Source organism: Ambystoma mexicanum, chromosome 5q (assembly GCF_040938575.1).
Source record: "Ambystoma mexicanum isolate Mex_15411 chromosome 5q, UKY_AmexF1_1, whole genome shotgun sequence".
Lineage (NCBI taxonomy): Eukaryota > Metazoa > Chordata > Amphibia > Caudata > Ambystomatidae > Ambystoma > Ambystoma mexicanum.
Window position 1 is genome coordinate 49,932,073 of NC_090933.1, and position 14,726 is coordinate 49,946,798.

The 14,726-nt window shown below is 46.8% G+C and overlaps 1 protein-coding gene across 1 annotated transcript in view; it reads left to right on the top strand.

Moving 5' to 3' along the window:
* MYO10 (myosin X) overlaps nucleotides 1-14,726 on the top strand; it is a 640,382-nt gene that overhangs the window by 188,126 nt on the left and 437,530 nt on the right. The window lies entirely within an intron of this gene.

A 14,726-nucleotide genomic window follows, 5' to 3' on the forward strand; every position in this document is an offset into this window, starting at 1 on the left:
ACAAAACTTGCATCAATCCCACTTTAAATCACTTCCATGGCAGTGGTGCATCGAAAATACTGTGATTTTTAGTACATTGAGGGATCCATAGACATGCTCTACAGTAGAAGGCTACCACGGTAGCTCAGCTGGTTGAGAGACCGTTGCTGAGATGTTATTTGTTAAAAAGTGGTTGTTAATCGTGTGACTTTCTCTCAATTCCTTGGAGAAAAAAAACAAGTGCTATGTGTTAAGACGTATTTCTGAACTCTGTCCTGGAGGGGCAGAGGTTCAGAAGGCCAACCTAGTTCCTTGGAACAGGGTAACCTCTGGACAAGCCAGACCAATCAAGGTAGCGATGGTGGCGGTCAAGACTAGGTCTCAAGAGGGGTGACGGTGACTGAAAGCCTGCAATGAGCACACAAAGCAAGGACACTTACAAATGACTCCAAGCAAGTGTTATATTAAAAATATAGACACATTTATTACAAGGCCTTTGTAACATTGACCGTATCGAGAAATCACAATAAAACTCAAGTAAACCAACACATACCAATCAAATACAATATATATACAAATACAAACGAGTCTAACGAGTTAGACGCACAAAATGTGTAGACCACCTAGATGGGGAGGAAAACAGGCAGTGCGAATAATAGTTAGACCCAGTCCGCCTTCAGAGGCACCTAACTAAAAGGAAGTCCGAGCCCTACGAAGAGTGGAGCCTTGTGCTCAAAAGTACCTGCACACGCTGGTGCCAATGGGCAAAGGGGAGTCTCTTCGAGGGAAACAGGCAGTTTAGTTCGATGAACAAATGAAGATGAACAGAGCTCCGCGACTCAAGCGCAGCCTCCACTGTGGGCAGAAGCAGGGCGTGAGTATGGAAAGGCGTGCTGTTTGACACAGTGGGGAAAAGCTATGGGCTACTGCAGGAGGGCGACCAGTTCCTAGCAATGCTACTCACCGGTCCCCGATGCAGGCAGACCCAGGCTTCTCCGCGTCAGTTTCAGTACTGGCAGGTTCAGATACGAGCAGGGGACGTCTCGGCGTCGTGTAGATTCCGCAGCAGCAGAAGTAGAGTGGAGGATGTCCCAAACGCAGTGAACCCGCACAGTTAGTCACCACAGCAGGGCGACGGAGCGGCCGTGTGTATTTCAGCCCAATGTACACTGCTCACTTCAGACCTGGGAATGCCAAGTGTACGAATCGTGTGAGAGTGACAAGGGCTCGTAATACAACACAACCTGACGGCGGTTGCAGAGCAAGACTCCTGAGTAGGCTGGTCAGTCTGCTGGATGGCCCAGAGACACTTCCGAAGGCTTACGTGCAGGAGATGGTGAAGATGCCGAGAATAGTTGTTCCCACTATTCCAAGGGGTCGAACTACCAGTACAGCCCTTCTCGTTCGATCAGAGGTAGAAAGGGTTTCACAAAGCGACAGCAGTGCAGATGAGCAGTCCTTCAGCGGGTCACCAGCGATTCCTCGGTTCAGCCTCATAGTTGCAGGATACTTGGCTTCTGTATTGCTTCGTTCATGAGAACTCAGGAGATCGACATGGTAGTGGTGTTTCCAGCCCCCTCTTATCCACGGTTCCCTTCGCGCCAAAACGGAGGGGACCCAATGGGAGATCTGCTCACAAAACACTCACACCATACGTGGACCTATCACGGACCACGGTGGTCCCAGGTATTCACGAAACACATTAGACTCTCTGGCACCCAGGATGTGTATTGGAACCAGACATCCAAGCCCACATCCTGGAGGCACACACAAGGCCTGTAGAAGTCCGCGAAAGCATCTGTGTTTCGCGGGAAAGTACATGCCCAAATAAGGAAGGCCCTGGGTCGGCTCGACCTGGGGAAGGTGAAGGGGGCAAGACGGTCACCGGGCAGGACAAAGAGCCTTGTGGTCTGGCCATTTTGGGCGCTAGCCCACCATTTTGGGCTAAGCGCGAGAAACGCACTTAAACGCCAAAAGGAGCTCAAAAACACAAAGAAACGATCGCTGCCACCAGTCCCGTCCGTGATTCACTTGCACCGTTCATTAACAATCCAAAGAGAGTATCTAGGGCCTGTAGAAGACTAGAGACCCAAGAGAGCAGTAACTTAATTTACAGTGCCCGCTTGTGTCATGTTGCGCGAAAACTGCAACATGATAAAAGAACTACGGAAAACAATGTTTTCCGGTACTGACTGTCTTAAGGGCATGTCAGTTTACCTGTAAGAATGGAGCGAAAGCCCAGAGGAGTGCGGCAGAAGGCTGCACTTCTCTGGCAAAGTGTAGATCATGGTGAAAACAACAGCAAAAAGTTTAGGGGTTGCCACATGGAAGGAAAATTACCCACAATTAAGAAATCTTTCCTAACACTATGAAATGTGTTTGACCAGGGCATGAGTCGGGCTGGTCGCTTGCTTATATTCAGGGCGGAGGTGGGGTTTTTTCTGCCCCTGTAGTGAAAATCTAAAGTCGTCACCCATGATCCCATTGTTTAATTTCCTAATAACTGCTATTAGCAAAACAGAAGCATTTATTTGTGATTAAGCAGTTTTACAAGCATATAAAGTCTTTATAAATATAACCTGTGATAAAACACAAAAGTTGGAGCACAAACATTACAGAGTATTTGTGTGGTAGACTGATAAAAAAAAAGAAACACATTTGAAAAAAACGAGTAACTGCAAGTTTAAGCTGCATTTTTGAGTTTGAAAATGCCTTTTTTTCTGTGAAAGTGTAAGATGCACATTTGGGAAACAAAAGTGCATCCAGCATGAAGAAAGCCTGCTTTTAACAGTGGTGGTCCGACCCAGTCATAATCGTGGCCCATTGATTCATGTGGCGTCTCTTTCAGGCAAGAAGAAAGAGAACCGGCTGAGCAAGAGCCTGCAAATGCGCGACTGATGGCTGGGCAAAGTAGGACAGAGCAGATTAGATCACCAAGTGCCCAGCTTCCCTCAGCGAAGCTGGGGGCTCGGTAAAGCCTTGTCAGGGCTGAGGCAGGCCGGGTCCCCAGATATAGCCCTTACATCTCAGCCCGGATCTCGGACCCGGCAAGAGCCAGCCCATTGACCAGCGCTGCTTATGTTATGTTATGTTAAAGCTTCTGATACCCCGCACTGTTGCCACCTGCATGGTCTCTTGTTGTTCTGGTGGATCTGTAAAGCAAGCAGGGAGGTGGGTAAGTTAGTAGGACTGAGTGGGAAAAAGTGCAAGAGAACTGTGATGAGCTGTTGGCAGCTACAGTTTGGTGACACTGTTCATTGAGGGTAGTTGTGTTTTTTGGTTGGTAGCCGCCATTTGGTATTGGGCAGGACTGTGTCTGGTTTGTTTTGTTGTTGTGGTGTTGTGAAGTGCGTGCGGTTTGTTGTGCTGTAGAGGTATGGTTCTGTTTAGTTCAGAGTTTGTGAGGTGTATGCTGAAGGGTGGGTTTTTAGTAGAGTTGGTTAGTGGCAGTACTTTTCCTACCCCACTGTTCTGACTAAATCTGGCCCATATCCCTTCTCCTGTCATACATTCTGGTGTGTAGTAATTACCACCCCCACGGGTACCTCCAGGGGTGATGTGTTCCTGGTGCCCCCTGTACCCCACAGTCCATCCGTGCGAGGTATGGCCCACTAGCACAACTGGGCTCAATGCGAGATACTGCTCCCCAACACAGATGGGCTAAATGCAAGATACTGCTCCCCAACACAGTTGGGCTAAATTCGAGATAAGGCTCACTAATACAGATGGGCTAAATGCGAGAAGTGAGGAAACACCTAGATGTGAAAAACACCAGTAATGGGAGAAAATACCTAGAAATGGAACACTGCAGCTATGTTATAGTAGGTATTAAGAGTGGTCAGGCTTTACTGGAATACAGTAATGGCGGCACTCCCCGCCCCAACCAGACTTACCTTTCAGTCGATGCTGGTTGACTGTGGCAAGCTTCCCAAATGAACACGGTCAAATATGGAGTGGAGCTGCTTCTTCGGGAGCTGCCCTTTGCCTTGGGGCCCTTAGCCTTATGAAGAAGAGAATCTAAGAAGACCACCTAGCATAAAAACTCAAAGCACGAAAGAGCGGCCAGCATTTAGCTAGGAACTTCACCCCAATAAGAGAAGATGCTTGGGTTACCTCTGTACCCATAAGGAGATCGGCTTCAGGGTTATGTGGGTCTTTGCCAGACACCCAACATTCATAGTACTATCAATGTAAAACGATGCCTGTTACAAATGCCATCGCTCTGCTGGTCATTATTTGGAAATCTCCCATACAGGGCAAAAAATATACCTGACTTGGGACATACATGATCTTTGCTTTTCTGTAAAATACTAAAGTTCTGATTTCCTAAGCCTGGTGGTAATCTTTCTCGTGTGCCATCCAGCGTTCACAGTGAAAAAGAAACAGCGTAACTTTATGATGCCCTGGCATCCATTTCTTGCATGTGGCTGGCACCAAATATAAGCCAGGAGAGCAATTAGAAGTGGCCCAAATGAAATTATTATTTATACATTTTTTTCCACAAATATTTAATGAGTACTGAAGGACACTTTGGGTAAAATGAGTGCCAAATAGCGCATGTGAATGTGCATTTGGGTCAACAAATTGGTTAAAATGACCAACTGCACAGTGTACTAGCTCCTCACACTGACTCACGTTGTCCCACAAAATTCGCCCACATTATCTAGTTGTGGCAACTCTTTAGCATTGCCCGAGAGGCCAATCTAGACCTGACCCTTCTGTTTAGTGTAAAAAGTTCAAGAAACACCAAGGGCGGAACTGTAAGCTATATTCCTGCTTTTAAAACTAACAATTTATAACACAGAAGAACGGGCACTGGAGTATTTATATACAATGGTTTTCACATTCAAACTAATATCACAAAGCACATAGACTGTCCCTCATGAGAAGCACACCATAACCCTGTCAGGGCAAGCTCTCCCTAGGTAGCCGGTGAGAGACCTATCTAATAGGGACACCGGGAGAGACTTTCCCTCATCAACAATTATTCATTTTAATGAAACACACACTATTAAAAAAATTCAACCAGAACAAGTGTGAATTGAGACAGTTAACATTAGTTCTCGTTTCTTCTGAGCAATGTGGAAGACTACTCCCACCAGGATTTCCTAGGTGTTTATTCACCAACTGGATGGATATCTTCCAAACATCAGACCTTGTTCTAGGATATATAAAACAAACACAGATATGTTCCCATGTGACCTAATCCGGACTGATAAAACCACCTTCTAGGTGTATGGTGGTTCATCTGGCATGCATGTACAAACGGTAGCACCGCCTGCTGGCTCTCAAGCATAAGGCATTAGGCTGTAAATTGGAGGTTTTGTTAAAAAAACGGGCCGAACGTGCTCCTCCGTTTTTTTTCGTCTCCCTCGTTCTAGAGAGATAAATGGAATCTATTGAAATCCATGTACTGTATAAATGCGGCATTGCATCCATTCACAAGTGCAAAGCTCAAAATCTGCTTAACTGTAGAAAGACGCTGGGCTACTTATAAGTCACCGCTGTGGTTTTGTACTGACTGTAAAATTTGCTGCCGGCTGTGTATCTGTTTTAGAAACATTTCCGTATACGTCAATGGTGGGGGCGTGGTTATTTGGTAATCTGCTCAGATCCTGTGAACTGGGGTCAGCCATCTTGGAGCGGTATCGCACTCCTGTGGTGAACCTCTAGAGTGCACCTGCAATGCTTTTAATCAGCTAGCTCGATGTATTCTTAGCCAATGGAACACAACTCAACATAAATTGCTCAGCGTGGATTATTCACCTAACTGTGGCACAGACCGTTCTGATCTCCTATGCTGTCATTCCAGCATGTGACATTCTCTATTGTGTGATTTAGGGGCTTGTTTCACCTGCATTGATGTTAAGCAACGCAACCTGTCCTGAGACCCTCCCTTTTACCCATTTGATGGAGGGATACCGACAAATACCAAAAAACCTGCAGGACCAAAGAAGGCCCGCATCTTTTTTTTAATGGTATTAATTGCTGGTTCCTAGACCAATCTAGCATTGAATATATGAATGTCCTTCTAAAGTGGCGTGTGGGGGTCTGGATCACCTCAGCTAAGAGCATACATGTACCTGCATGATTCCTATATGACCTTGGGATTCGCAGGTGCTATTCTTTAGAACACAGCCTAGATTTACAAGCAATTTCTGACGAGGATTAGCGTAATTTCTTCAATCTCGCTGTCAAGGACCCGCACGGACCCGGAGAGGAAATGCAGAACACGTTGCAGCTCTCATTAAATGATTACGTTCGTGCTAGGAAGAAGAGTTTGGTACAGAATTAAAATACCAATAGCAGTAAAAATACCGCTCTGCTGAGATGGTGACTCTGCCAGGCAATGCTGGGGCAGTATTGCAGTCGGACATTATAGCTGGCGGTATGATACTGCCGCTGGTGGAAATTAGAGCTTTGTGTAAAATACTGTTTTTCTAGCAGCTATACCAATAATATCATGGGTTATTACCGGTAGCAGTTGAGAAACAGGCGGTCATGACATACCTATATTTCAGGAATGGCATTGGCTGTAAAGTACTTACCTCTCCCCATAAACCTATGTGTGTGTGTGTGTGTGAGTGCACGCGCATGCTGTTCGCACATGACATTCACACAGCACAGCGTGTTAAGCATACTAACGTTTTTTAGGACCACATCAGAGAAGTTCTTAATTAGGTTAGGAAACGGAGCCATAGCCTAGCTTTATTTTGCACCATTATGAAGGTTGCCAGCGATAACAACATACTGAGTACTGTATTTTTGTCACCGGCAGTAATTACCCTCAGTACTCACCGTTGGCAATAGCCTGGCCGAGTGATTCTTACTGTGGACGCTATTTTCTGTAATGTGATTTCCGTTAAAGCCAGCGATAATCGTCAGTTACCAACGATAGTATTTGCACTGTCCGCTACGTAATATGGCCATGAGTGTCTCAAGAACAGTGTTCCGCCAAGTCTTGCAAAAATACATGCTTTAAATGCAACAATGGGACGTTGTCCGCCTGTAGCACCGCAGCGTTAACGTCACTTGAGCCACAGGGTATTGCGCGTGGCTCATATTCGTATACAAGGCTAGATTTAGGCTTCGGTGGCTCTTCCGCAGTCGCATTTTTAGTTCACTCGAAACAATGTCACGTGCAAACAAGGAATTCTATGTCGAATCTTCTTTTTAAAAAATGTTTCTAATTTGTATCACTGCTTTGTTAGCATCTGTGTTTTTTTAGCTGTACACACAGACTGTGCAACTCTGGATTAATGAAAAACGGCACAAATTGGGCTTTTCCCAGTTTTTCCATTTCAAAGTAATTATATTTATTTTGAATGAGTACTCTATGATTGTTGCTTTTGTAAAGGCGACAGATTATATATTTCCATCAACCATAACATTTTAAGTACCTACTGCTATTAAATCCAACTAAATTACTACCCGTGGCTACCAGGAAATGCATTCTTTCCTCTTTGTTTAAAAACAAAGCAAAAGTTAATGAGGAGCTTGTTTGCACTTTGGGGCGGTTGCTTCGTCTGATTGGGAATCTAAGTGGATCCCTGCACTGCCGCGCTAAATCCAATGGCCCAGCGCTATGTGAGAGCGAAGATTGAATTCACTAATGGAACAGCCTTGGGAGGGATGGCTCCTGAAGCGCCTTGGGCCCAAGACTTGCACCAACCCTGGACACTCCAGTGGAGAATCACAAAGCTGGCAGTTAGGAAAGTTATGGCCTTTTGTCTTGTAGATTTTGGGCTTCTGTCTAAGCGTGTCCAAAAGCACAGCGAGTAGAGCGCTCGCTTTCACATCTGTGCAAAGCCTGCCGATGCAGGTTTGAATCCCGGTAGGCCCAAACTCAACCTTTCATCCTTCCGAGATCGATAAATGAGCACCACACACTGTGGGTAATAATAAGCAGTGCTCAGATACCTGAGGGTTTGTAGCGCTATATAAATGCTAAATTATTATTATCTATGCCATGACGCTGGGCCATAATTAAGGGGGGGTTCTGGGAGTTTCTCTCTACTGGCCTATATCCCGGGTTTGAGTCTCAACCAGAGTCTTTAGCTCACCATCCTTTCACAGAAGAGAAATGTCCACTACATATCAGTCTTTGTCCTGCCCAAGGGCAGTCCAGCACCAAAATGCCTGACAATTCTCTTCTGAACAAGAGTACCAACAGCAACCCCAGACACGTGTTTTGGCCTGGTTGGGCCTTGACAGTGAGGTGGGGCTGTGCCTCTCTAAGAACAGTGAGCAAGGGTTCCACATCTGGATTACCCTACTAACATAGGATGAAAACCCCAAGCTACTTAATATGCATGTGAATTGCCTATTGCTATCACTTCAATGCCCAAAGACTTGGATGTTTTTGAGACTTGGTGTCTTCTCCCTCAGTGGAACATGCTGGTTCCCTGATAAAGAGTTCCCTTCCAGTGCTTGACATTGCTGGAAGCTTCTAGCCTAAGAGAGCTTGGTGAGCTAATTGGACCTAGTAGTGGCTCCCCTTGGTGCCCTTCTGTCTTCTGTAGGACCCTTTTGTCCAATAGGACTCCATGGAATGGGATCTTACCGCCGTTGCCAGCACCCGTAATATCCTGGTAACACTGGGTATTGGATGCCTGTAACGGCAAGGCGAGTCTGCCGGTAACCCACTAGTAGCACCGGCCGGTTACCGGCAGACTCGTAATGGGGGCCTAAGTCTTAAGATCTCTAGAGCCTCCCTGTGGTTTAGGCATGTATTTTTCATTGGCCAATAGACACTTCTCCCACTTTGGTTAATCTTTTGAGATCAAAAATGTCAAAGTGGTCTACATAGATGGCGAATATTTACAGTGTCACCTTTGAAGGTGGACAAATAACGATGTCGATTGCACTTCATAACTGCTACTAGGCTGAGAGAAAGCCTAGCCTCCAATGGTTTTTCAGAATGTTATTCCTTTTCGTTGAAATTTCCAGTACAAAGTATGTTTGTTTACGCTGATCACAAACAAATGAGCTGATTACAGCTTTGTGACGCTTGTTGTTCCAGGAGGAAGCACCCAGTGTCTGAACCTACCTGGGAAACTTTACTCATGTCCTGTTGTGGAAGCGAGACTACTCAGAACACTAGACTTCTAAGTCTTGTTTTCACTGAGATTAAAGGACGTCGTGCTCAGGGAGCCAGCCGTTCCTTATTTGACACTGTTGAATAGGCACGCGGAATCTCCTGCAGTGGTGAAACACGGGTACACTTTGGAGGCCCTCCTAAATGTTTAAATTATCTAATTTCTGAAATAGGTCTTCTCTTTATTTCTGCCACCAATCTAGAAGCAGAAAGACCTTAAAGAGGCATGTCAGAAAGATGCTTAAAGGCAGCTTGTTTGATATGCAGTGACTGCAGGAGACCCTGACATCTTGCATTCTACAGTCTCTCATAGGTCTCCCTTGGCCCTGAGTAGTTTTCCTTCTTTGGGACATTGCAGCCCTGCATCCCCCACACTCCCTAATCACAGTAGGTGGCTAAGTGTGTGTATGTTGGCTGCACCGAGAGTACTATATTGTTCCATGAGGGGTCACATACCGGCATTTGAACTGTCCTTCTGAGCTCTGAGAGATGCATTTTAGACATGCAGAGTGAATGTGAGCTGCACTATCAACATGTTCCATTTGATCATGGCCTCCATCCATCTAGTATTTTGGGGCTTGATAGGATCTCGGCAGCATGCGACCAGTTGATCCCTTCGATTCCACATTTAGTTTGTTATGACCAGAGCCTGTGTTTGGAATTATGTTTCAAGTCGTGTGAGTAAACACGACCCCCGAGTCTCTAAGATGGTGTGTGGTAGGAACCAAAAACCATGGCGTCATGGGACCCTTCTACTATTCGTGCAACAGCATTGAAGCCGGGTCACCAAGGTGTCAGGTGAATGGTTGACCAGGTGGTTTTGCTGCAAGAGAGTATTAAGTGTAGCCCTGTGAGCCATATTACCTTGCGGTGCAGCTATTCCTCTTACAGGCAACCATCTGCCCTGAAGCCTTCAAGCCAACACGACAGGGCTCTATTGTGTGGCAGTTGGCCGTCGCCCTTGATAGTGGCCTCAAGCCAAAGTCGAGGTGGGCTATAGTCCTGGGTCTTTTGGTTGTAGCCCCACATAGAAGGGGCTACAACCAAAAGGCTTGCTAGCCCCGCGTCCCGACAATAGTGTGCCCCAGATCTTTTTCAGACCTAACACCCTGGCCCCTAATGAGGGGGGAGGTCACCTACCACACAAGTGGTCGATGGTAAGGCCTGTAACGCGATTTGAGCTTGCGAAAGGGCAAGAAGGTTCAGCCCCACCTGAATCATGCTGTGATAGACCTTGTCCTTGTCCCCTTTCGCTGTGCCCAGCGTGTACTCTTCACAAAGGGAAGGCTGGAATGCAGCCTTTTCCAGGCGGCTAGAGCAGTCATTCCAAGCTTGCTGGTTCACTAGAGAGCCAGGAACAGTGAGAAGAATAAAGAAGACGCGTGGAAGGCTGGCTTCTACTGGTGGCCAAAGCCTGCATTTCACACTTTGACTGATTGTCAGTAGAGAAGAAAACATGCTCTAATGCATACTTTGGTGCGACTGTGTATCGGACTTCTGTGGTGGTGACCTAGATCTCCTTAAACCGCAACCTGATCCTCCGAAAGCCAACAAAGGTAGGTTAGCAAAGATTCCAATCGTCATGTATAGAGTGTCATTGGATATAGAAACATGGGACCCAATTTCTGTCGATCTCCAATTGGTGGACAAACATTTCTATTTTATTTAAGATTCTTGCATAGCTCCCTCAATGTGCCCACCCTAGATTAATGTTACATGGCTCATTCGGTGGCACGCTCCACCTACAACAGTTGGCATCCACAGTCCACTTTACCTACATGAACAATCCAGAGGATGGCTTAGTGCCTTGAAACGCTTGTGTATAGGCATGTTATAAATGCCATATCATATCATAACACTAGGGAAGTGTGGACACCATACAAAGGGCACGTGTGTGCTGTGTTGAGAGTTTTGTTTTGGCCATGCAGGATATTTGCCTCTCGGGCCATGTTCACACAATTTCTGCTACTGAGGTCACCCGGCAGAAATCCTTCTATACCATACACCATTGTACTGCATCACATTGTCGAGGAGTCCCCATGCTCCCTGGTCCATGAATCCAAATGATTTCTTAGTCCACGAGTCCCCACGCCCCTACTCCGAGTACCCACACTCCCTAGTCGATGAGTCCCCATGCTCCCTAGTCAACAAATGCCCATGCTCCCTTAGACCATCAGTCCCCATACACCCTACTCCATGAGTCTGCATGCTTTCTTATTCCATGAGTTCACACGTGCCCTAGTCCGAGTACCAACGCTTCCTAGTCGATGAGTGCCCATGCTCCCTAGCCCATGAGTGTCCATGCTGCCTTGTCCATGAGTCCCCATACTCCCTAGTCCATGAGTTCATATGCTTTCTTAGTCCATGAGTCCTCGTGCTGCCTAGTCCATGAGTGCCCATGCTCCCTTAGTCCATGAGTTCCATGCTCCGTTAGTCCATGAGTCTCCACACTGCCTAATCCAGGAGTCTCTATGATTACTAGTCCATGATTCCATATGCTCCTACCTCTCATAGTCCATACGTTTCCATGTTCCCTCCACATACAATTCCCAAGTGACCTTGTTCAAAGCCCTCGTAGCCCATGAATTTTCATGCGCCTTCCACTCGCAGTGCATGAGTACTTGTGCTCCCTTCCCTCGTAGAGCATACATTGCAAGCCTCTCCTCCACTCATAGTCCAGGAACCCCAATGCTCCACCCACCCCCAGACTCCTCCGCTGATGGTCCATGAGCCCATATGCTCTCTGTTGTCACTGTTAAATGCCCATTGCTCAGTCCCCCAAAAGTCCATGAGTTCTGATGCTTCTTCCACTAATAGTCCAAGAGTGCCCAAGCTGCCTCCCCTCATTGTCCATGAGTCCCCACGCTATCTCTGCTTATATTGTATGAGTGTCCATGTATAACAATCACAATAAAAAGATTGCATCGTGAGGCTATACCGGCTTTAGCATTAAAGGAAAGTATATAACCGGTATTCGGTTGTCATGGCCTGCGTCTTCACCTTTGTTGCTTTGTGATAGTTGAAAGCATGTGGAGTTGCGTTGGAGCACTGCCTTCCAATGCAATGCTGAATTTCGATTGTTATGAAAGGCCTCGAGGGCCTGCAGTATGCAGAGTCTGTAATTATCGCAAGTGTCTTCCCCAAGGTAGATGATTACAGCCTTGCGCTCTGCATAAAGTCCACACCGTGCAAGACTCTTTCCATTGGCTTTTTCCTGTAGGCATTTTCAAAAGATAGGAACCAGGGCACTGTTTACTTTCTCTTTGGGTGTGAAATGGTGTGTAGAGGTGAGATGATTGGGAGCAGAGGGTGGGGATGAGGGGTGGTCAAGGATCCATAGAAAGCATTCCAAGATCATTCTGTCTTTTACAAGACCCAAAGCTTTGTTATGCAAAACCCACTGATATAACCTGCCATAGTTATGTTATGTTATATTAGGGAATTGTATAAGGCATGCAGTCGCCCGAAGGCATCATGGCGCTGGAGAGACAGGAATCAGAACCAAGGCATACAGCAGGCCACAGAATGTTGAGAATCAGAGCAGATGGGTCTTTAAGGCTTTCTGAAAAAGCAAATGACTAGTCAAAGATTTCCCCGCTGGCGGGAGGGTATTCCACAACTGCGCTGCTGCAATTGAGAATGCCCGGCCTCCCACCGGGAGAGACGAAAGGAAGGCACACAGAGCATGCCAGTAGCCGCAGACCACAGGGGGCGGTTAGGGACATAGCGCACAAATTTGGCACACAAATACTCAGCTCCCTGATCATGAAGAGCACGATGAACAATGCATAGTGCCTTAAATTGAATGCGCTGGGATAATGGGAGCCAATAAAGAGAGTGCAGTAAGGGGGAGATATGAGCCCCAAAAGGGGACCCTGTTGCAAGCCGCGCTGCCAGATTTTGAAGTTGTTGTAAACGGCCAATCAGCCCCTTAGGCTGGGCAAGGTTTCACCTCTGGAAATGCAGACCCCATGCCTTAACTCAACTTTGAATATTGAAATCATACAGAGAACGGGGGGGGGCTTGCTTTCTTCCAGCATGACAAGTTTTGCACCTTGCCTCTTCTTCTTCTCGCCACTAACTCCAACCCATCCCTTACTTTTGTGGGACCACGGGCCAAGATTCCCCCCCAAAGGCAGAATACAAACTTCATACTAGGTTGCATTAGCACACCTTAAAGAACATTCTGTTTGGCTCAGACAATCGGTAACAAGAATTCCGAGCAAATTCCTGCCACTATCTTCCAATTTATATCCACTACCTGCTGTGCCAAAGGAAGGGTGCCTTGCCTGCTTCCAGCCATCCCAACCACCTGCTTCCCTCGTCCCCTCTCCGACCCCTCTTGTATCTACAATGACTCCACCCTCCATTACGGTCTGGTCTCTGCTGCCTCTCCTCACTCCTGACCCGGCAGCGTGTTCGCAGCCACAGCATCTAAATCACATCCCATGCCACAACATGTCCCACCCTCTCACTGTGCTTCTCTCGGCCTGCGTGGGACACAGGAGACCAATGCAATTCGCTTTTTGGCCCAAATGTCACTCTTACCTAACTCCCACAGGTGCTAATAGTCTTCGTACCATCGGTTGCAGGCAATGGTGGCCATTAGGTGCCCAAAGCCTTCTGTGTTGTGCTTGATTTGCTTGAGACGTTAAGTTGGGCCTTCTGGGCCCCTAAGGGTCACCATTACCTTTCCCATTGGAGGCTTCATTAGTTGGTTCGACATCAGAACAAGGCTGTGAAACTGATTCATATGTCTGGAAGTTCTGGCTGACAGCACAAGGTTACGGCTAAGGCTGCGACCAGAAATCTGCAGCCTTGCAAGTGCGTGAAAGGGCTGATAACGGGGTGGGCGCATTCTGGATGGATGGTCCTCAGTGCGCCCCGACCACGCGTTCCGGCATTATAGACAAGCAATGTAAGAAGGGGGTCTGTCTTGAGGGTCAATTGTGTCTGTTTAATCCAAAGCCCCGGCTCGACCTCTTCAGGTAGAAGAGCAGGTGGTAGAAAGGCAGCTGGATTTTTGACGCCTACAACACAGTGAGATAGCTTAGTTAGTACTACCCCTCCAGAGGAAAGGGGGCAACTATTGGTCCTTGTAGGGCAATCTGCCAGCTTTCTGTATCCTAAAAACACGGCTTGGCCTCAAACTGCGGATTATCAAAGAGAAGGTGCAGTGGGTGTTTTTGGCTGAAAAAATATGTAATTGTATTTGTAGCTGATGTTTTTCAGTGCATCTGTTTGGCCCAGCACAGTTCGATTTATTCTAGGCCAAGAACTAAACACTGCAGATTGAATGTGTTCCAAAAGGCCAGTATCCGTCTTTGGAGCATCAAAGAATGTCAAGGAATCCTGCATACGTTCTGTTTACCTTTCAGTCTTTCACTAAAACGGCAACTGGTGTGTACTTCATTTTTAGTTTTTTCCCCCTCATGTGTAGGTTTTTTTTGTTAACCCTCGCACAATGGCAGCTTTTCTTTTCCCGTGTTTTGAAAAGGCCTCCCACAAAAAGAGGATAAAAAGCAGGCTGCCTTTTTCTGGCCACGTAGCAATTAAAATCTTTATCTGTTGTTATAATTAAGTCCAAATCGTTGCCGTTCCGCGGAATTCCTGTCTAGCGCGAAGTCGCGCTAATTGGTCAATTGTCTGC